Source organism: Delphinapterus leucas, chromosome 2, assembly GCF_059928025.1.
Source record: "Delphinapterus leucas isolate spDelLeu-1000000601 "Yukka" chromosome 2, BTC_Dleu_Yukka2, whole genome shotgun sequence".
In the NCBI taxonomy this organism is placed as follows: domain Eukaryota; kingdom Metazoa; phylum Chordata; class Mammalia; order Artiodactyla; family Monodontidae; genus Delphinapterus; species Delphinapterus leucas.
In genome coordinates, this window is record NC_143130.1 from 103,124,583 (window position 1) to 103,146,912 (window position 22,330).

The following is a 22,330-nucleotide window of genomic DNA, read 5'->3' on the forward strand; positions in this document are numbered from 1 at the left end:
ACAATGAGAAGCCCGCGCACCACAACGAAGAGTAGCCCCAGCTCACTGCAACTAGAGGAAGCCCACGTGCACCAATGAAGACCCAACGCAGCCAAAAAATATATATATATAAATTAATTTAAAAAATAGTAAGAATAATTTTAAAAAGCTAAGTATCAGCCAGAGACAGATTTGGAGCATATATGGGGAAATATGATTTAGCCAGTCTCTGTGTCTCTTTTTTCCTCACTTCTCAAATTGAGTATGTTAAGTATTAGGAATTTTATCCTCTAAATACATTATTAATACTAGAGGTTTAGAGAGCTGGCTGGGGTATCACCTGTGGTTCTTTCTATGTGTCCATTTAAATGGAATGGGTATTGCTGTCTCTACTTAAAAGGAGAAGCTTTCGGAATCAGCTTCTGATATTTGTATCAGAAGTGGTAAGCACACAGGTTCTCATTGAATTCTGAGGTTTTCTTATCTCTGCTTGACGACAGGGTGTAAGATATTAGAACAACTGACTCGTAATAATTGTGCTTAAGAAAGGTATTAAGGCAATAGGGTTTTCTTAAGGCCACCTTCACATTGTATAAAGTAATTGAGATGTCTACAGTCAATAGATCTTTAGTTAAGATGCAATGTAGCGAACCTATATAGATCATGATATTTTTCTCAATTTATAATGAAAAGAGTACTTTTATTAATTTCTAACACCCCCAAACACTATTTCTTTATTTTCCTTAACAATGCTCACTTCTTAGCAATGGTTATCATGTAGATGTGTTTAAATAATTAAGAGAGTAGAGTTAGAGAGAAAAGGAAAATAACTGAAGAAAATGGACTATTTAGAGGGGTAGGATTGGTTTACTATACCCAGGGCCTAAAACAATGTCACTGGGCTTTCTCTCCATTTCTTCTACGAAATCTATTATGGATTGAATTAGGTCCTCCCAAAATTCGTAAGTTGAAACCCTAACCCCCTAATTTGACTGTATTTGGAGATAGGGCCTTTAAGGAGTCATTAAGGTTAAATGAGGTCATAAAGGTGGGGCCCTAATCCAACAGGACAGGTGTTCTTAGAAGAAGAAGAGATACCTGGACTGTGTCCATACAGAGGAAAGGGCAGGTGAGGACACAGCAAGAAGGTGACTGTCTGCAAGCCAGGTAGAGAGGCCTCACCAGAACCAACCCTGCTAGCACCTTGATCTTGGATTTCTAGCCTCCAGAACAGTGAGGAAACACATTTCTATTGTTTAAGTCACACAGTCTGTGCTAGTAAGTTACGGCAGCCCAGGCAGACTAATACAAGATTTTTCCATGTATTGGATATGATGGTCCAAGATTCATGGTCTGAATTTATCAGCCTCTGGAACAAAAGTGTATCTTTCCATATAGTTCTGACAAAAATTCCAGGGAGCCTCAATCTGGCCAGGCTTGAGGACTGAGTCATACCATTCCCACCATAGAAACCGATCAATATTATTGAGCGGGGGACAGGTAATTCTCCAAAGGAAGGGAACAAAACAGCATAAACACTATTCCCAATGATCTAAGGCAGGAGAAAAATCACAGCAGTTTGTAGTGGAGGGACCGATTGTTGGAGAGCTCGAACTTCCAGTTCAGGAATTTTATTTGATTAAACAGGCCTTGAGAAAGACTTGAGAAGAGCAATGACTTCACCCAAACAAACCTGGGGACGAGACTAAGAAGCTTTGGATGGTGACATGTGTGACTGATCAGACGCTCTCCAGACTCCACTGTGGCCCGGGGATCCAGAAACCCAACAATCTCTATATGACCAGATTAGCCAGGTGTTGAAAAGGAAATAAGAAGTCAGATTCACTTTATTAATTAAATGATACAAATACTATAAATATTTCCTAGGAACTAATAGGTAGTGAAGAAATTGCGAGTCTTTTAGGCCTAAAATAGCAAAAGTTATAGCAAAAGTCTATATTCAACCTGAGGCCTTCCAGGCTCATAATAAAAGGAATCTCTCATTCAGGCAGAACTTGGCTGTTGCTATGGCAACCAAGCTCACGCTAGGAAGATAGGGGGAAAAACTCCTGGGGAGAATGCAAAAGTATACCTCTGGTATACTCATGCTAGAAGATGTTCCTTGCAGGTCACTCATCAGCTCTGCACGCAATAGATGTAAGCAAGATTGACTAGGAGGATAAAGAACTTCCATGTAAGCGTACTGAGTCCTCGTGATACTGGGCCCTCTCTCCTGCCCGGGAAAGCCAGCCGAGTCGGGTGAGATGTAAGCAGGGGTGGTCTGCACGTCCCTCAGCAACTTTGCTGATTGTTCTGCATTGTTTTCCTGCAGCTTCCATGGGCCTCAGCGTTGGGGAGGGGAGGCAGAGAGAAACCAGACCCACGGGGAGATTGCAGTAAAGCTGAACTAAAATGTGGCATTAATAGTAGATGAGAAGTGGACTCTGGAGTTAAGGGTAACAAGAAATTCAGTCAACAGGTTTAGTGTTGAACACAGAAATTTGATTTGAAGAACTCTGGAAATACTACTGGATGGTGACATTCTATAGGGTAGGATATGATGCAGCAGGCCACGTGTGGGAAATTTAAAAGCACGTCTGCCTTAGGCCAAATATTGAAATTTTCCCAAGACATCTTTAACTCTAGGATCTACCCTTTGGACTTCTTCTCCAGTGCCTTCTGCCCAATGGTGGCTACCTGCGACAGTCTTCTTATTCCTCATATCTTTTTTTTTTTTTTTTACTTGCCTGTCATTTACGTGCATTCCTCAAGAGCAGACTATGCTAATTAAGATATTAGTTACCTAATCTATGTTCCTGGGGAAAAGTTAGAACTTATGTTCCCACTAGAGAGCATATTCATAATTTAACAATAATTTTCCTGTATATGTATAGCTTTTTATACTAACCTGAAGGACTGATGTTGCATGGGCTTTCAGTCAAAAAGATCCTAGAGTGCAAATCCTAGTTCTGCCATTGACTAGCTGAGAGGACCTTAAGTAAATTAATTACTTAGCCTCTCTGAACCTCAGAACAGAGGGGCTAACTAAAATCGTCGTCTGCGAGTTGTGAGAATGTGATGATATCGTGCATTTAAGACACGAAGCACAGGGCACAGCACAAGGGCATTTGTGCTCCAGATCAACAACAAGAAAGTTTACTTTCCTTCCCTCCCCCTTTCGTCCTTTCTAGCATGGACTTTGGAGGCTGGGTTGGGTGGGTAGAGGGGGAGGTGAGCTGTAAATATCTCTTCACAATGCAGTGGTGTTTCTATAGATCCTGAGTTTTTCTGGAGCCAAAGAATCAGAATGGGAAAAATGAAGGACTAGAAAGCACAGGAGGGAGAAAACAGTTAAAGCAGATTCGTATAAGGAAATGAAGGAAGGCAAAGAGGAAACCAAGTCTCTTCCCTGGAGACTTGGAAGACAAATTAAAGAGAGATGTGGCCTGGGCAGGAGGAGCAGAGGCTGTGTGTGTGTGTGTGTGTGTGTGTGTGTGTGTGTGTGTGTACGTGCAGGTGTGTGTGTGTGTGTGTGTACGTGCAGGTGTGTGTGTGTGTGTGTGTGTGTGTGTGTACGTGCAGGTGTGTGTGTGTGTGTGTGTGTGTGTGTACGTGCAGTGTGTGTGTGTGTGTGTGTGTGTGTGCGCGCGCGCACGCGCGCGCGCTCCCACACAGAACACAGGTGAAAGCAATGAACAGAAAGCCAGGCTGTTGGCTGTGTGAAGAGGATTTCCTTTCTGTTCTTCTGTGCTCTTCAACTCCCAGCACCCTCGTCACCCCTTCTTCTCGTCCACGTTCAAGAGCCTGGTTTTCCACTCTTTACTTTGCATCTGTAGAATCAGCATAGATGACAAACAGATGCACAACTGTTTCACGAAAAGTTGACCTGAGAGAATTTGGTCCCTCAAGCCCCGTCTTCCAGGTAACCCCTTTTGTGCCAGCTAGACCCATGCAGGAGTGAGCACTTAGGGAGGAACTTTGTCCCCATCGCACCCCCACTCAGCTTCCTGGCTCCACACCCTGTTTCAGCCTCACCAAGTTTCTCTTGTCTTCTTTCGGGCCTTGGGTTCTACGTTCTTTGGCCCCAGCTTCTGGTCAGGAACAGAAGCTCCCTTAAACCAGCTCAGGTTAGGAAGGGAGTTTATTAAAAATATAGAGAGGAGGGCTTCCCTGGTGGTGCAGTGGTTGAGAGTCCGCCTGCCGATGCAGGAGACACGGGTTCGTGCGCCGGTCCGGGAAGATCCCACATGCTGCGGAGCGGCTAGGCCCGTGAGCCATGGCCGCTGAGCCTGCGCGTCCGGAGCCTGTGCTTCGCAACGGGAGAGGCCACAACAGTGAGAGGCCCGTGTACCGCAAAAAAAAAAAAAAAATATATATATATAGATAGATAGATAGATAGAGAGAGAGAGAGAGAGAGAGAGAGAGAGAGAGAGAGAGAGAGAGAGGAGCTCCTAGAACCTGAGGACATAAAATAGGGCAGGACATCATAGGGAATGGGAACTTAGAACTAGAAAGTCATCAGGAGCTGAGGGCATTCTCTATCCCTTCCGTGGCCTTTCTCCATGAACCTGGCCTATGTTTCACACAGCTCCTCCTAAAGGAAGGACCCTCAACAGACAGGTGTGCTTCATGCATGACTCTCAAGACTAATGGGATGAGGAGGATAGATCTGACATGAGGACTTGGACATTTAAGGGCCAGCAACCAATCAGACAATTTTTTCCCTCTCTAGTTTGAAGAGGCACAGACAGGGCTGTTAGTTGTTTGTGGTTTTCAGAACTGACACAGAGCAGGTGGTGGCCAAGATGGGCTGAGAAAACTAAAACCTGCAGAGAGGAGTGAGAAAACGGAGCGGTTACAGCTCAGGAAACAAACACGACTGCTTAAACACACCTGTTGTGTTTAGGGATTGTGGGTAGGGATGTGTGTATGCGTAAGGCAGTTTCTTTATTGTGGTGGGGTTTGGGTGGAATAACACCCCACAGAGGAAGGAATAAAAGAGTTCAGTGAAAGGAGATTCTGGTGGAGAGGAGACTTCTGCTTAGATCAGGCTGTCAGGAAAAACCTCTTTGAAAAGGTAACATTAAATCTGAGACCTGACGAGTGGAAAAAGCAGGCAGTGAAAATAGCACCTGCAAAGACCCGGATGTAGGAGAGTCTATCATGTTCAAAGACGTGAGAGGACCCAAGTGGATGGACAGTGATGGGGGGCTGAGGGGGAGTAGAGTACGTGATTCTGGAGAGGTGGTCAGAACAGCCATTATACAGGGCCTTTAGATAGTGATGAAAGTTTAGATTCTAAGTATAACAGAGTGATGCTAAAGGGTTTAAAGCATGGAAATATAAAACATATATTTAAAAAACTCATTCTAGGTACAATGTGGAAACTGGATTGGAGAAGCAAGAGTGGAGGCAAGTACATCACCGGGAGGCTCTTCCACTGATGTAGGTGGGAGACCCTGGGGCTCGGACCTGGGGGAAGCTGTGAAGATGGAGTGCAGTGTGGACATGGTCCAGATGGGCCTCATAAGCAGCAAAGACAGGGTGTGCTGGTGGTCTGGAGAGGGCCAGGCAAGAAGAGGGCAGGACCACGGAGGCTGCCCAGGCTGCCGGCTTGAGTGGACCATGTGTTTTCAAGGAAATGAAAATTTCAAGGTAATTCAAATGCAGCTTCAGTCCAACATTGGAGAGGAAGGTTTTGCTCTCTCAAACCTCAAAAATGGGGTTTGCTCTGGGTCTTGGAAAGTGTTTTCTGGGAGAAAGAGAGGGAGACTGAATGAGCAGAAGTGGTTTGGGGGACAGGGAGGCGGTGGGCAGAGCTGACTAGAGCAGGGAGTGTGTGTTGGGATACAGCAGTCAGGAGGATTGGGACCCTGTAGGGTGAGGGCCAGAGCATGGGTTTAGGAGACACAGGTGGGCTGTGTTCTTGCCTATGAAACACAAATGATGATAGAACTGCCCTTTGAAGTTGCTGTGAGGATTAAGTGGGATAAAGTTGATACTAGGCTCAGGCCTTGACACATAGTGGAACATTAATTAATGCTCAATAATCGTTGTTATTAATATTATACTTATATATATTTATATATAGCATATATAATTTATATTATACATTAAACACACGTGTGTGTGTATATTGTGGAAGAATCGAAAGACGAATGTAGGAATTCGGATGATATGAAAGAGTGTGTGTTTAGTGATGACATTTCCTGAGAAGTGGTTCATTCAATGATATTTGAAGAAGGTGAATTCTGGCATCTGGGTCCAGAATAGTTTAGTGAGCAGAGATCCTTACTGAACGACCCACTAGTGCAAGAGCAACTAGAGAATGTAGGGAGCACATACTCCAAAGGCTGAGACTGTGGAGCTAGATTCTCCTTCATCTGTCAAAGGAGTTACTGACCTAGATAGCTTCAAGAAGTCAGGAAAAGTATGGCTTCATGATACAGGGTTTAAAGTGTTTGATTAATAATCACCATGGCCTTACATTACATGGAGCGTTAAGAAAATCTAAATTGGCTTCCTGAATTCTCAGTGTAGGAAGCACTTTTTATACCACTTTGAGCCTCCTCTCAAGTTGAAGGAATTTATTTTAAAACTGTTTAAATCCCACAGCAAGGGGTGGCCGTATTCTCTTCTATACCCATTACCCTGGAGCGTCAATTCCATTGTGTTATAATAACTGGTTTGATTTTAATACATAAAAGGAAGCTCCATCACTGAAATATGGCATGAGGATTCCAGTTTTTAAAAAGAAAACTGTAGGTTGGTAGGGATAAGGGATTCAGCAGGAAGAATTTGATGAGTGTTTACTCCAAATATAAATCTTAATTGGGAGGACATAAAATATAAAATATGTATTCAAACTCTAAGAGAATGAAGTATGATACAAGGAATCAAAAATCTACTACAGGGGGCTTCCCTGGTGGCACAGTGGTTGGGAGTCCGCCTGCTGATGCAGGGGACGCGGGTTCGTGTCCCGGTCCGGGAGGATCCCACATGTCGTGGAGCGGCTGGGCCCGTGAGCCATGGCCGATGGGCATGCGCGTCCAGAGCCTGTGCTCCGCAACGGGAGAGGCCACAACAGTGAGAGGCCCACGTACCTCAAAAAAAAAAAAAAAAAAATCTACTACAGGGACTTCCCTGATGGTCCATAGTTAACAATCCACCTTCCAATGCAGGATTCGACGTGGATTCCATCCCTGGTCAGGGAACTAAAGTCCCACATGCCGCGGGGCAACTAAGCCTGCGCACCGCAACTACTGAGCCTGTGAGCTCTAGAGCCCACGCGCCACAACTAGAGAGAAGCCCGCATGCTGCAACAAAGTGTCCACACACCGCAAGGAAAGATCTCACGTGCCGCAAGGAAAGATCTGGCATGCCACAACAAACATCCCCGAGGGCCGCAACTTAGACCCAACACAGCGAAAGAAAGAAAGAAAGAAAGATTTTTTTAAAAATCTACTACAGTGTTCACATGTTGAATTGAAGCCTCCATCAGCCTGGGTCCCCACAGGATTAGAATGAGCGGCGCCCCCTGCAGACAGAAAGCATGAGTGAGAAATAAACTGTTAAAGTAAACCACTGAGATTGTGTTTGGTACAACTGCATAACTTAGCCTGTTCTGACTGTTATCACCAGCTTTTCACTCACCTCTCCAGGATTCCACTTTGCTCTGGGGCTCTGAGGTGATTTCATGCCAGCTGAATAATACATTTCAAATAATAAATGTAAGCCAGGACTTTTGTTATTTCAGTAGGGACGTTTGTTCAGAGTGTTCAAAATGCCACCCTGACAGAAATGGAAGTTTAGTATTGGGTAATTTTATTCCATTTTTGGAAGGGAGGGCATGGAATTTTGTTTTTCTTTGGCGTGTGAATGAAACAGAAAATCTATCTGAAGTTACTCTAGATACATTTTGTTGGTTCAACATGTGAGTAGGATGCTAAGAAGGTAAAAATGAAGGGTTTCATCCAGGTTACTTTGTTTTAGTCTATGTTTAAAGTTTGCACCTGAACTGGCCTCATCATGGAATTATATTACCTAACTTTTTAAAGCTTCAAGATATAATTCACATATACAATTCACTCATTTAGAGAATACAATTCAACGGTTTTTTAGTAGATTCATAGATAAGTGCCAGCATCGCACAGTCAATTTTAGAACATTTTCATCACTTTAAAAAGAAGCCTCAGTCCTAAAAAAGAAAAGGGAAAGAAAAGAAAAGGAAAGATAAGAAAAAGCCTCAGACCCTTTAGCTCTTACTCCTTTGTTCCCCCCACCCCATGGAAGGAGTTGGTGGGATGATCTGGTTGCATATATTATCTCTCCAGAGAAGAGTAAAATCGGGATTTTTGTCTTAATAAAGTCCTCTATTGCAAGAAACATAAAGAGAACTATCAGGGCCTTTGCTCGTGTGATTCCTTCTGCACCAGCCTCTTACCTCCTCGCGTCTGAGAACCTTGGAAGCCTTCTTGAGATACTCATCTCAGTTGGACTCCTACCTCACTTCCACTCTTGGTTTGTTTCTTTCATATCCTGTATTATATTACCTTTTGTTTCAACTTAACTTGATTGATGTGTAATTTGAATACAATAAAATGTGCCCATTTTAAGCATGCAATTCAATGAGTTTTGACAAATGCATAAACCCAGTAACCACCACCCCAATCAAAATATAGCACATTCCACCATCACCCTCCAAATTCCCTCCTGCTTCTCCAGATTTAACCCTCTCCACCTCAACTCCGGACAACACTTTTTGTCATTATGGATTAGTTTTCTCTATCTTCAAACTTTATAATAATCATAAGTTAAATTGTTCGCTTATCTCTTTCTTCCCTGTTTCTACTAGACTTTTTTTTTTTTAAACCTTGATTTTCTAGCACAGAGAGTCTAGCACGGGGCCAGACGGTGTCAGAAGGGATAAATCCCAAATCATTCTATTTATCAGCTTTAAGTTAAAAAATTGAAGCATCTAAATATTTGATTGTAAGAGTGAGGATTTTATTACGAGGGTTAATAAACAGGAGGAGGCTTTTATTCATCTTTTTTGCTTTCTTGCCTTCCCTGCCCCCACCTTTTTCATCACAACAATGTCAAAGGTAGCCTTGAATGGGAGAGAAAGCTGTGTTAGGAGTCACCTTCCTTTGCCTTTGGGCAAAATGTGTTACCATTTTGAATGAACAGGTAGGAAGAGTCTCATTCTTTTGTTTTGTGGCTTTCAACTTTGAGCTTTCAGCTTCCTTGATGAAGACATTTTTAAGGGCATATTGTAAATCTATGCCCTTGATAACAAGATATGAGATCAACTCAAACCATATCTCTACTTCTGAAAAATACCCGAGACTTGTGTTCTACCAATGATACCATAGCAGTTCTGTTAATTTTTGACAAGCTATTTCTCTCACTCTAATGTAATCAAACTTCACATCACATACCTGCAAACTGGCCTTTCTCATCCACGCACAGGAGAGGAAGGGGTCGTGTTCAGCATCTCTTCCTTATAGATGCAGGAGCTGAGGTACAGAGACCCTTCTGCGGCTGCTTTTCCCTGCTTCCTTCGTGTGCATTCATTTCCTTTTTGGCAGTGTGTGCATCCTTCAGCCCAAGTTCTAAATCTCTTTCTCTCTCACTATCTAGGACACATGAGAATTAACCTACTCATGTAGATTACAGGGCCCCAGCCCTCATTAACCTTAATATTGAAAGAAATACAGCTTTTGCGGCAGGAGAAGCAGAAATGCCCTTCCTCTCGGCACAAATAGCGACACTGGCATGAGCTGAGTAGATGGGCTTTTTAGGAGATCGTTCATCCAATATTAACATCTGCTTCCAGTCAGTGACAATTTCACAAGGATTATATTCCTGGGTTTGTGGGCCCCTTCATACAGTATTGTAAAATTGCACCCCTGAGGTTATTTTAGAGTAGGTCAAGGTACTGTCTAGTCTGTATTTTCTTCATGTCCTTTGACTTAATGACTCCATCCTGAAATTCTCATCTTCCTGCCCAGTGGGTACTCAACTACTACTTGTTGAAGGACTGAACAGCTGACATTTCTCTCTTAAACGCTGTAGTCAACGAACACTTGACCTCCTCTTTTCCAGACATCAGGTGCTCCGTCTGTTCCCTGCTTGCCGGGCCTGACTTTTGCTTTAATGGGATTTAAGTACTGAGCAAATCTCAGCCATGTCCTCATTCCTCCTCTTTGGAAGATGTTGCTTTTGTCGATGACACTGAGTTTGGGGAGGACAGTCACCATTCGGGGATGGAGAAGGGGGAAGAGAGGACAGGATATAAATTCATAACCAGGGTAAGTTAGAGGAATGCTGAGGACAGACTTGAACCTCAGAGAAGGCAAAACCAGGAACAGGTGGGAAGAAAACCTGCTCAGAGCAGCCCAGGCCATGACCTCTAGCTGGCTGTACAATATCTAGAATCAAACCTGTGTAAGAGAAGTTGGGCAATGGGCCCAGGTGCAAAGAAGTGGCAGCTTATGAAACTCCCTCATTTTGCTAAGCTTGATGACACCCCTTTGCCAGATGAGGGTCAGGCTTTTCCAAGAAAGGCTAGGCAAATTTTCATTTATTGTCTTCCATCAGTCCCAAAGTAGTCACTACTCTTCTCTTGATTCAGGACAACAGGAAAATATTTAATTGCCCACCAGATGATCTGACACCATTTAGAACTGTGTTTTTCAAGCTGTGGATCATGACCCATTAATTGAGTTTTGAATCAGTTGAGTAGGTTTCAACTAGTATTAAAACAAAAGCAAAAACAAAAACAAAATACCCAAGCAGGACAGAGAATAGAAAATATCAAAGTATACTGTATGTAGTGAGTGTAAATAATGTTTTGTGGAGCTCTGTTTAGTCTCTACATATATGCACTAGGTTGCAACATGAAATGTTTTTTGTGGATCATGGTGAAAAAAAGTTTACCACCCGTTTACACTGATCAATTTTCAGATATTATTAAACTTTTTATGAGGAAAATTTCAAATATACATAAAATAGCAACAGTAGTGAGATAGACCCTGTGTATCCTCATCTAGTTTCCAAATTGTCTTTTGTATGTAGTACAATCCTATTTATTTCCTTCACTAATTTATTTTTATTTCTTTTCTCCATCCCTACCAAATGCAGGGATACTTCGGGTAGAATTGAAGTAATCCTTCCTAATGGGTTGAGTTGTGAACATTTCAGGTCAATTGGGAGTCTTCCTGAGAGGCTACAGGAAACTACTGGGAAAAACAAGTTTGGAAGAAAAACTTAGGCAAATCTCACAGATGCTGCTTGCACTCCAGGCTCTATGCCTTTCTGGAAGAGTCAGTCATTTCACCTGGTTTAGTTCAAAGTTCCCCTTTTACCCCATGCCCCTTACAGAATAGAGAAGAGTAGAGCTGGGTGGGATGTGAGAACACTCAGTCCAGCTTTTTGTTTTACAGATGAAGAAACTGAACTCTCTAGGAGTGGGAACTGGGTTACCCAAGAGAGCCTCTCATCTAATACCTCTCTCACATCCCCCATCTGATTTCAGGAGCCATGTATATTTTGGATGCAATGAAAAGTTTTTTTTATACTCAGCCTTACTCCCCTTCTCTGTTTTTCCTACAGTCTCTTGAAATGGGTGCCTGTTTTTCTAATCCATGAGTTTGCATTTTTTATACATTTACCAACTATCCACATAGCTACTAAATATCCATGTAGAAAATATAGGTTGTTGCTTCCTGTGTTTAACATTTATACAAATGGAGTTATAGTCTACTTACTATGCAGCATCTTGCTTTTTTCATTCAATATTTAGTTTTGGAGATCTATCCTTGTTGATATATATAGATCAATTTCATTCATTTTTCACTTCTAGGTATTATGCCATCAAATGAATAAATCACATTTTGATACTTCTATCATTGAATTTTGTGTTTTTCATTTTCATGCTTTTTCTTTTGTTTCCTTTCCTTCCTTTACTGACCATTATGGACTGAATGTTTGTATCCTCCCAGAATTCATATGTTGAAGCCCTAAATCTCACTGTGATGGAGGTTGGGCCTTTGTGAGTAATTAGGGCTAGATGGGCTCATGAGGGTGGGACTCTTGGGATGGGATTAGTGCCCTTACCAGAAGAGACACCAGAGAGCTTGCTTTCTCTCTTTCTTCTCCATCTGAGGACATAGCAAGAAGGTGGACATCTGCAAATCCTGCAATGCAGGAAAAGATCCCTCACTAGCAATCAACTGGCATTTTGATCTTGGACTTCCAAAAACTGTGAGAAAATACATTTCTGTTGTTTAAGCCACCTAGTCTATGGTACTTTGTTGTGGCAATTTGAGCAGACTAAGACATTGACCTCTATTGAATTGATGTTTTCTCTAGTAGTTTTCTTCTCTACTAGCCTGGAAGTTTTACATTCCATTTCTACTCTTTTCTTATTTGCTCTAAAGCTTTTAATACACATTTAACTAAGCACAATCTAAAATTAATTTATATGTTCCTCCTGTTATAGTTGCCTTGTTTTTATCCCTATTCTGCCTACATTAAGTATCTACAGCAGATACTATAAACGAGACTGTCTTTCTTTTTTCATACTTTTTTCTCACATCCCACTCTGGGTTTAATTTCTTTCTTGATTGATAGTTCTTCATAATTCTTTCAGTGAAGATCTGTGCATAGGAAACGCTTTCATTCTTTGTCTCAAAAAAATATTTTCCTCTCCATCATTAATATAGTTGGGTATATAGGCATAGAAAAATAACTGCAAGGCAGTGATTATATCTGAATGGGAAAACCACTGGTAGTTTTCTTTAGTTACTTGCATGTTCTAATTTTTCTATGCTGGATATTATTTGTGCAACTTCCCAAAAGTTAAAAAATTCACACCAAAATGCAGTAAGAGACAAAATACTTTGATCACCGGCTCATCAAATCAGTGCCAAATCTTCATGTATTCTGATCCTGTTTCTGTAAGATTTTCTTCAGGAGAACCATTGAAGGTGATGCTGTTGCCATGGCACCATACAAGTAATCCCCTTAGATATTAAAATGGAGGAGTCTCGTCATTCTAGGCTCAGGTTTCAGCTGTTCTGGGCAGCTTTTATTTGCACACCTTCAGTGCAAATGTGCTTTTAATCCTGCTTTCTACTTGACATTAGAAATTCTTCTTTACGGTGTCTTCATGCAAGACTTGAAGCTGGAGTGTGAAAGAATCATAGCCTGCACCCACTGTACCTGGGAAGTGTGGCTACATCCCCTCTCTGTTTTCAAAGCTGATTTTTTTTTTAATGCAAATGATGCTCCAGTTGGCCTTGACAGCAGCATCTGTGCATGAGATGGAAATCCAGAGCATAATCCAGATCCCCTCCAAAGTCACCAAATTTCAAAGGACAGCAGTGAAAATTAGAGAGAGAGAGAGAGAGAGAGAGAGCTCACAGGCAATGACACTGAGCTAACATTTTTCAGGGAGCTGGTTAGCTGGAGAAATCTGAATTCTTTTCACGCAGAACTTCAGTTACTCAATTAGTCCACACTGCTATTTTATTTTTAGCAGATTATGTTTGGATTCTTGTTTTCTCTTGGGTTTAGGTTTTAAAAAAAATGGTTTTTTCCTGGCTCCCATCACACTGCATCCTGCAGATTAAATAGGCTCCAAATTAGCTTCTCCTCCTATTTGTAGTCAGTAGATTTATGTAATGAGAAAAAAAAACCACTAGACATAAAAACCCATTTAGCAACATGCATGTGCAAACTGGCCATGAGGGATTCAACAGAATGCAGATATCTTATCTGGTATTCAGTATACGTACAGTTTTCCGGGTTCCCTTAATGGAGAATACCAGTGAATGCTTCAGCATGAAAAATAAAATTGTGGGACCTCCACATAACAGATGGAGGTCTACATGCATGTACTCTCATTTACTCTCATTCCCTTCAGAAGTCTCACTAATCAGACAGTAAAAGGATTTTAAGAAGGCATAATCTATAAAGGCAAAGAGAATAGAAAACTGGAAAGCAGACAGATAAGCGATAATTATTAAGCTCAGCTGTAGAAAAAGCTAAGCAAAAACTATTTTACTCAGCGGAAACCCACCTCTGCTGCCCAATGAAGATTTAGGAACTGGGCATGAAGAGGAGGTAAGAATGTAGCTAAAATCAGGATGATTGTTTAAAAATATATTTAAGAAGAAACGAAAATTCTATATTTCCTTTCCCATTCCATATAGCCAAGTAACTGCTTTTCCTTCACCCTGGCAGAAAACTGGATGTTTAGTCTCTGGAGGGGGGCCTCTGGATTGGGGGAACAGTGGCCATAGTTGATGCTGGGGAGACAATATTTTCAACAGAGTGGTTAAGTGACCTCTGCCCACAGACTGTTAAAACCCCCAGCCCACCATTCCTGGCTTTTATCCCCACCAGGCAGGAGGCTGGTAGATTCTTGTCTGCAGAACTGACCTGCCCAAGAGAAAGATTAAAAACAAACAAACAACAAAAAACAAAACCATCAGGGATTTCCTAGCTAACCAGTCCAATGAGGTACTCGATACCAGGATTTCGCAACCAAAACCACTGACACTTTGGGCAGGGTAACTTTTTGTTGTGGGGTTGTCCTGTGCAATGTAGGATGTTTAGCAGCATCCCTGCCCTCTACGCACTAGATGCCAGCAGCACTGCTCTACACTGAAGCCCACAGTCAGCAGGCCCCGCTCATGCACTTGGAGTTTTCAATCAGTTTCTTAGCGCTTCATTCACTTGCCAGTGTGAGCTGACAACCAAAAGTCAGAAGACATCTGAAGCGGAAAGCCTCTAATGTGAAATATGGAGATGAAAATAATGGAAATGTGGAGAGGATGGTGCATTGAGGAACTGCACAGAGATCTGGTTGGCTGGAGTGTAGGCAGTGTGTGGGAAGAGGACAGACCATTAAACTAGAGAGGTAAGTTCAGGCCAGATCTAAGGAACTCTCCTCACGGGTTTGTTTATGGTCAGGCCATTCAAGACAGCTGTTCTCTTGCTCTGTGGACATCCCCTGCTTGACCAGTCCCTGCTTCACCTGCACCCTACTCATGTGAACGTGCTTGCCCCCAGCCCCAGCTCGTGATCATTCTAATCCTTAGGCCAGAACGGCTCCACCTGCTAGTTTATTTAAGGGCAACATCTGCCCTCGGGATGGTTGTTAAGCTGAATGGCTGCGCTAGATGTGCCCCCGCTGCTGGTTTCCCTGGTAACTGATGAGCCAACCTGAGGTCAATTCCCCCTATAAATGGTAGCCTTCTTCTCCGCGAGGAGTGGAGATTGTTGTCACGTCCTGCCTGCCTTTTGCCATCCATGGTGGGGTGTCGCTCCAGGACTCTTTTGTTTTTGTTTGCGGTACGCGGGCCTCTCACTGTTGTGGCCTCTCCCGTTGCGGAGCACAGGCTCACGGACGCGCAGGCTCAGCGGCCATGGCTCACGGGCCCAGCCGCTCCGCGGCATGTGGGATCTTCCCGGACCGGGGCACGAACCTGTGTCCCCTGCATCAGGAGGCGGACTCTCAACCACTGCGCCAGCAGGGAAGCCCCCAACCCCAGGACTCTTTTGTTTCAGACTTGTAAGATGCCGTCTCTGATACAGCACTGATATCTCCATCACTGTCTCCAGGCTTTTTCTTCAGACTTGAGGCTGGACAATTACAGTAAGTCCCCTACATACAAACCTTCAAGTTGCGAGCTTTCAAAGTTGTGAACGTGTGTTCCATCAACGTCAGGCGTGAGTGAAATTGCAGCTTGCCCTCTGTCTTCTATTGCTGACGATCCTTCAGCTCTACCATCTCCCACCTCCTCTCCCTCCTCCAGTCAGTAACTCTTCTTGCCGGTTCACTCGATGCCAGCCCCTGTGTGCCAGCTGTTGTACTGCACTTCTGTACTTTTCAAGGTACTGTACTGTAAGGTTAAAAATGTTTTCTTTATTTTTTTGTGTTTGTTTTTTATGTATTATTTGTGTGAAAAGTATTATAAACCTATATACTATATAGCCGATTGTGTTAGTTGGGTACCTAGGCTAATTTTGTTGGACTTTCGAACAAATTGGACTTACAAACGTGCCCTCAGAACGGAACTCGTTCATATGTAGGGGACTTACTGTACAAGGCTTGTAGGCCTGCGGGGTGCAGCCCAACAGCTTCCTAAAGAGTCTGACCTACCCAGAAGGCCATAGGAAGCAATGAAGAACTGTAAGTGGGTTGGGCTATTATTGTAATAATATTCCTGGGAAACACACTTTGAGTGAAAGGTAAACCTATCGTGTATGATCTGTCCATTCATCAAAAAAGCTATGCGGACTCTCACCCCATCTTATCAACTTACACACTTGACAGTGTGAACCACAACCTATTTCAAAGTAGCTCCTCTTGTACACCCCTTGGAAGGTCCCATGTATGCATTACAGAGTGCCGCCAGTACACAGAACATTTCAGGAACTCACTTCTTGTTATTTGCTCTGGGGCTGGCAAATATGTATATGAATATTTTTGGTGATGGTGAACCCACTCTTCGAAGGGTAATCTGATTTTGTAAGTAGCCAAAAGCCATTGGATATCAAGGGACCACACAAGGAAACGTTCCAACTTGAATGCTGCAGAAGCAAAAGGACCATGAATCCCAGCTCACAGTTACCAAGAAACTATATGATGCAGGTGCAAATCATTTTGCCTCCCTCTTTTAAATTCAGACTCATTAAAATATGTATTTTCAGACGTCACTAATGAAAATAAATTGGGTAATCAAGGTGGCTCATACAACTTGTAGTAAAAGTTCAGGTGTGAGTTTTCAAGTAATGAGGATTTTCTTACGTGCTAACAAGGGGCTCTGCAGAGCCTCAGAACTAGTTTGAGTTATGGCACCAAATTTGGAGTAAATTTATATTCTCCTAGGGAGACAATTTTCATTCGTGTTCTTTGCAGGATTCATTTTATCAACAGTAGTTTTGATCTCCTTCGTCCTATTTGATACTTGCACCATCTTTAAACACTGCTCCTTAAAATGAACGGCCAAAAATCTCAGGAAATTCTTAAATATTAACGTCTCAACATGCTTTTCCTCCTTCCAAGAACCCCGCCCTCCGCCTGCACTTTGCTCTGGCTCTTAGTGAACTGTAGAACTCAGGCAAAACCTGAATTTCTAATGCAAAAAAAAAGGGAGCCCTGGCCTCCCTGGTTGGGGGACCCACTCTTACCTTTTCTTTAAAATTGTTAAGTGCCAAGGGGTAACCCACTACAATTTGTTTCCTGTGCCCAGAGATGAGCATGTTTGAAAGGGGCACCACAATTTGCAAGATTCAGTGAATCGTGGAGGTATTATGTTGACCATTACAGTCAGGGCCCAATTATTTCCTACATAATTAAAGATGATGATGAGCTTGGGATGGTTCCTGAGGAGCCCTCTAGTTCATTTCCCTGAAAGCAGACAGGGTTAGATACTAGAGGCATTTCCTTGGTGTGGCCACCCAGTCTCCAAGGGAAGGAAGGCAAGTGCATGTGGGTGTTACTGAGCGTAGCCCATCAGCAGTGTTGGTTTTGTCACTGGTTTCTCTGCATCCACTGTTGCCCAGCCCCTCCAAACTGTTCTCTCCATAATGCAAATAGATTGAGCTTTCAAAAACAAGCCTGATCATGTCACTCTCCTCTTACAAGCCGTCAAAAGCTGCACATTATTTTTGGAGAAAATGCCAACCCCTCTACCCTGGCCTTTAAGGTTCTGCTTGATCAGATCCTTGCCTGCCTCCCCGCCTTGTTCTGTGAACCACCCACGTTAGCCCTTGCAGTTCTTTGAATGTGCTACTTTCTCCTGCCCCAGGGTCTGTTCACTCCTGTCCCCCCAGCTCAGAAGGTCCTCTTTCACCCCTTTTATTTGGTTTAGGACTCTTCCTTTAGGTCTCAGCTAGAGAATGCCTTTTACACCTGACCCTTCCCCACAAAGTAGGCCTGCCACCCCTTGCCCCATTCTATACTCAGGGCTGCAGATCTATCTCAGAGCTATCTACTGGTAGCACTTAGCCCAGTTTTAAACTTATACATTAGTATTTGAGATTATTTGATTAATTAGTATATCTCTCCTAATAGACTTTCAATTCCATGAGGTCAAGGACCATGTGGTTCTGCTTACTCTTGTATCCCCCTGGCACAGAGAAGGAGATGAATAAATCTCCATTGAACAAAAAAATGAGAGGGCCAAGAATCTATCTGCAAAGATGAAATTTAACGGGTTGGTGGAATTTGATTGTAGCAATGCATATATATGCACACAGTAGATACACATGCATCTCTGTCAATTTTTTAAATATATGCTCTAGGAAGGTAAAGGGGTAGGAGAGTACATGACTAGTTAAAGGTGTGAGTAGCATGTTAATGAATCCCTTCATCCATCTTTCATTCATTTTTGTTCATTCAGATGTCAAAAGAATTGTTTTGTTTGAACAGTTGGTACTATAATTTCCCTTAGGAAGTGAATTGTCTTGATTGCAGCAACACAAGAGACTGTGGTAAGTATTCAGGTTAAGAAGTGGGTTCCCCCACTCCCACGGGCAACCCTTCTCTCCTCCACCAAGAAATGGCAGAAAGATATAGTCTAGGCATGTGGCTTTCTGACCATCTGAGCTGCTGCAGAAACAAAGCCTAGACAGACTAAGAAAAAGGTGATTAACTTAGCTCTTAGGTGATCCTTCTTGTATACCATCTGTCACAACTTGGTTATTGATATGAGCTATATGATGGACATTTAAAAATGGAGACCACTAACAAGTGGCTTATGCTTTGCACTGAAATATCTATATTATAGATACCAGGCAGCAAAGTTAAAAGTTTATTGAAAGCAACAACATGTTTGATTTATACTCTTACCTTAATGGAAGATTATCCCATCTCTGCCTGAAACAGAAAGAATAACTTGATTATTGACATCCTGACAGAAACGGTGATGCTGGAGAGAATACGTGGACTCTTCTTGTGCTCTGAATAAAAGATGTAATTGGATGCAATCATTTCATTAATACACACATGGCCCTGTAATAGGAGTACAGGGGACCAGATGGCCAGGAGTGGACTGAGATGAAATGAAATGGGTGTTTGCCGTTTAGCAACTAACTACTTAGCCTGTATGGATTATACTAAGTCCTTACAGACCACAGGAACACATTTTTAGTATGAAATTCTGGCTTTGTGTCCAGAAGCACCATTCCTAACACAAGGAGAAAGCCTATTTTACGGAAGTCCTAGAGGGCTGTTGTGTATAAGTAGTTGATGGTGGGGATAACCGCACTAGTGCTCCAACTTGACTGCATATTGGAATCACCTGGAGAGTTTTGTTTTTTCTTTAAAAATACCAGTGCATGGGACTCATCTCCAGAAATGCTGATTTAAATTATCTGGGGTACAGCCTAGGCACTGGGATTTTTCAAATTTCCCCAGGTGGTTCTAAGGTGCAGTAAAATTTAAGAACCACAGCATTAATGCAATTCCTGTATTTCCACAAGGAGGCCCACTTTATAGACCGATAAAACAAGCAAGCACTTGTGTGGTGTGATTTGGGAGGGCTCAGAACACCCCTGGCCCTCAAACAGCTATTCTCTCCTTCTGTGTAGTGTTTGGAAAACTACCTAGAAAAATTCATTTCTTTGAATGAAGGCTTTGCAACTTAAATGAGGATAATTCCTCTGAGAAGGATAATACATTAAGTGGTTATCAGTTATTAACACCCTGGTGTGCCTGTTTATCGGATTACTTTCCTTTAATGAGTGAGGGGCGGGGAGTGAGTGAAGCATGATGGTGGGAAGCTCAAAGGTCAATAGGATGTGGATTCAAGGTGAATTCCAGGGGTGGGAGATATGACCAAAGGCAGTCCACAGTCAAGGTGGAAGGATAAGTTTATATCAAAAAGATACATTTTTGTGTGGGGTTCTGAAGGTCACAGAACACTGTGAACCAAATCCAGTGGGCAAGTTGGTGGGTTGCTCTTGGCAAACCCTCAGCTGACTATTAAAATACTGCAGCAAGGGAGCTGAACATGTGAGTGACAAGTGAGTGGAAGCCCCTTTCCAATCTCATCCAGCTCCAGAAACAGGAGGGTCTCCGGACCAGACTTGGATGTTGGTGTCCAAGAGGGATCAGAAGGCGTGTAGATTGATGAGAACTGGAAAATCACAAAAGCCTCTGGGTTGATAATGCCTGAGTTGGCCGAGTCCTGACAAAAACAGGAATTGGCTAGATTTTAGGAGGTGAAGATACCAGGCAACCAGGAGCGTCCATGTATGATTATGAGAGCAAGGAAGAACCTTGAAAATCAGCTCCGCGTCTTAGAGAATGTTCCTTTGGGGACAAATATCAATTCGACATAATTAACTTGGCTGTAGATATGAAGCAACAGGATGAATTCAACTTTTAGCAGCACACTCTGATGTGGCAAAAGTGCAGGAAGGGTGCCTTTGGGAACTGACATATATTCTCCCAGCTTAACAGTTCTGTCAAGGGTAGGTCCTACCCATGTGCATTTCCCCTGCAATTTCTTCATCTCTTCCCTACAGACTGGAAACTCACTCAGTAGGAAGCCCAGCTACATCCTGCATGGCTGGGAGTCTGGCTGGACCATGACAATGAGAGCGTGAAGAGGCGGGTGCTCAGACCCCAGGCAGGCTCTTCTGCACTGTAGCTGAATGATTTTTGAATAGTGTTGATTTAAATCTCTTCCTTCAGGTTGAATTAGCCCCTCCTGGGAATCTCCTGATGTGAATGGGAATCACGACTTGACATAAACATGAAAGATTATGCGTCAGCAGTGCTGATTTGATTCTTAATGAGTGTTAATTTATTTGCTGTGGTTTCACACATCTGCTTTGGCGACAATGTCATATTACGTTAATCCCTGAGATATTACTACACATACCTATATTCTCTATACACAAGGTGGGGAATGGGGAATTTGTTCATGTGATTTTTTTAAAGGGATACATACCCTTTTATTCAAAGGACTAGCAGGCAGATTAGTTAGATTGACCCACTATTTGGATATACAATCTCTTGAGGCTAAAACATAATTTGGCATTTGTGTCCATGACATTGCAGAATGGTTTCGAAGGGAACAGGCTCAGGGCAGTCCTAGGCAACACATCAAGCCACCATATTTAGGGGTATTTATGATTGGTGGATTGGACAGCTCTACTCCTGTATGGAATTATTACTCTCTAAATTTTGTCTGGACAGTAAAACCCAAAAAGTGTTTCCCTAAACATTTACGTCAGGGATTAAACAGAGGGGAGGAAACACACACACAAAAAGAGAAAACTCACTCTGCAGCAAATAGGAGTCGATTTCAGCTAGCGCTTATGTTCTTTCAAGTCTCACAAGACAGGTTGGGTTTGCCCCGTCAGAAGAAAATTTGATGGTTTCATTAGGAAACAGATGTACGTAGGCCACTGGGGGAGATAAAACTCAGTTAATCCTAGCGTTTTGTGAATGAAACGTGGAGGACTTTAACACAGAGACCAATCCCAAACCGAATGCAGTCCCTCTCGAGCCACACGAATCCTGGAGGCTACAGATGCTGGCGCTTCCCGGAGCCTGTATATCCAGGGCTGTGATCAGCTTTATGAAGCTGCCTCCTTGATGCTGTAGCCCAAAGCCTGCACACTGAGCAGCATTTTCTGGGTTAGTCCAGCAGGTACTGGGACCACAGTGAGTGACAGCAGCACAAGGTGAGACCAGGGGCTAGTGGTCAGCAAGAAGGCTTCCTAGTGAGCAGTCCAGCTGCCCCAAGTGTGTAGGGACTTTCACTTAACAAAGGGAACGCCTTTCTTTTCTTGGTTGGAATGTAACTTATGGTCTTGGGGGAGGCAGGACCCACCTCTGCTCAAGGACCGTGCAGCCATCCCAGGTTGAGGGGAATAGAGAGCCAGAATAGCTACCCTGTTCCTCCAACAAACTTAAGTTTCCACAGTGCTAAAGATACTATGGAAAGCACCATGAGGTATAAGGCATGTCCTCTGCTCCCCAAGAATTTATGGTCCAGGAGAGGAGAGGTCAGTGGATTCACTAACATTCTTACACCTTAACAAAGTTCCTAGGGAGTTTCATTTACCAAATATTTAAAGCTACTAAGCTAACAGGTTCACCTGGGAATCTGTGGTTGAAGGGAGAATGAAGTTGGATGAAGGTGATCAAAAGGGACAAACCTCCAGTTATAAGATAAATAAGTACTAGGGATGTATGTACCTGATAAATATAATGATAACATGAGAAATATAATTAACACAGCTGTATGTTATATAAGAAAGTTGTTAAGAGAGCAAATCCTAAGAGTTCTCATCGCCAGGAATAAATTTTTTCTATTTC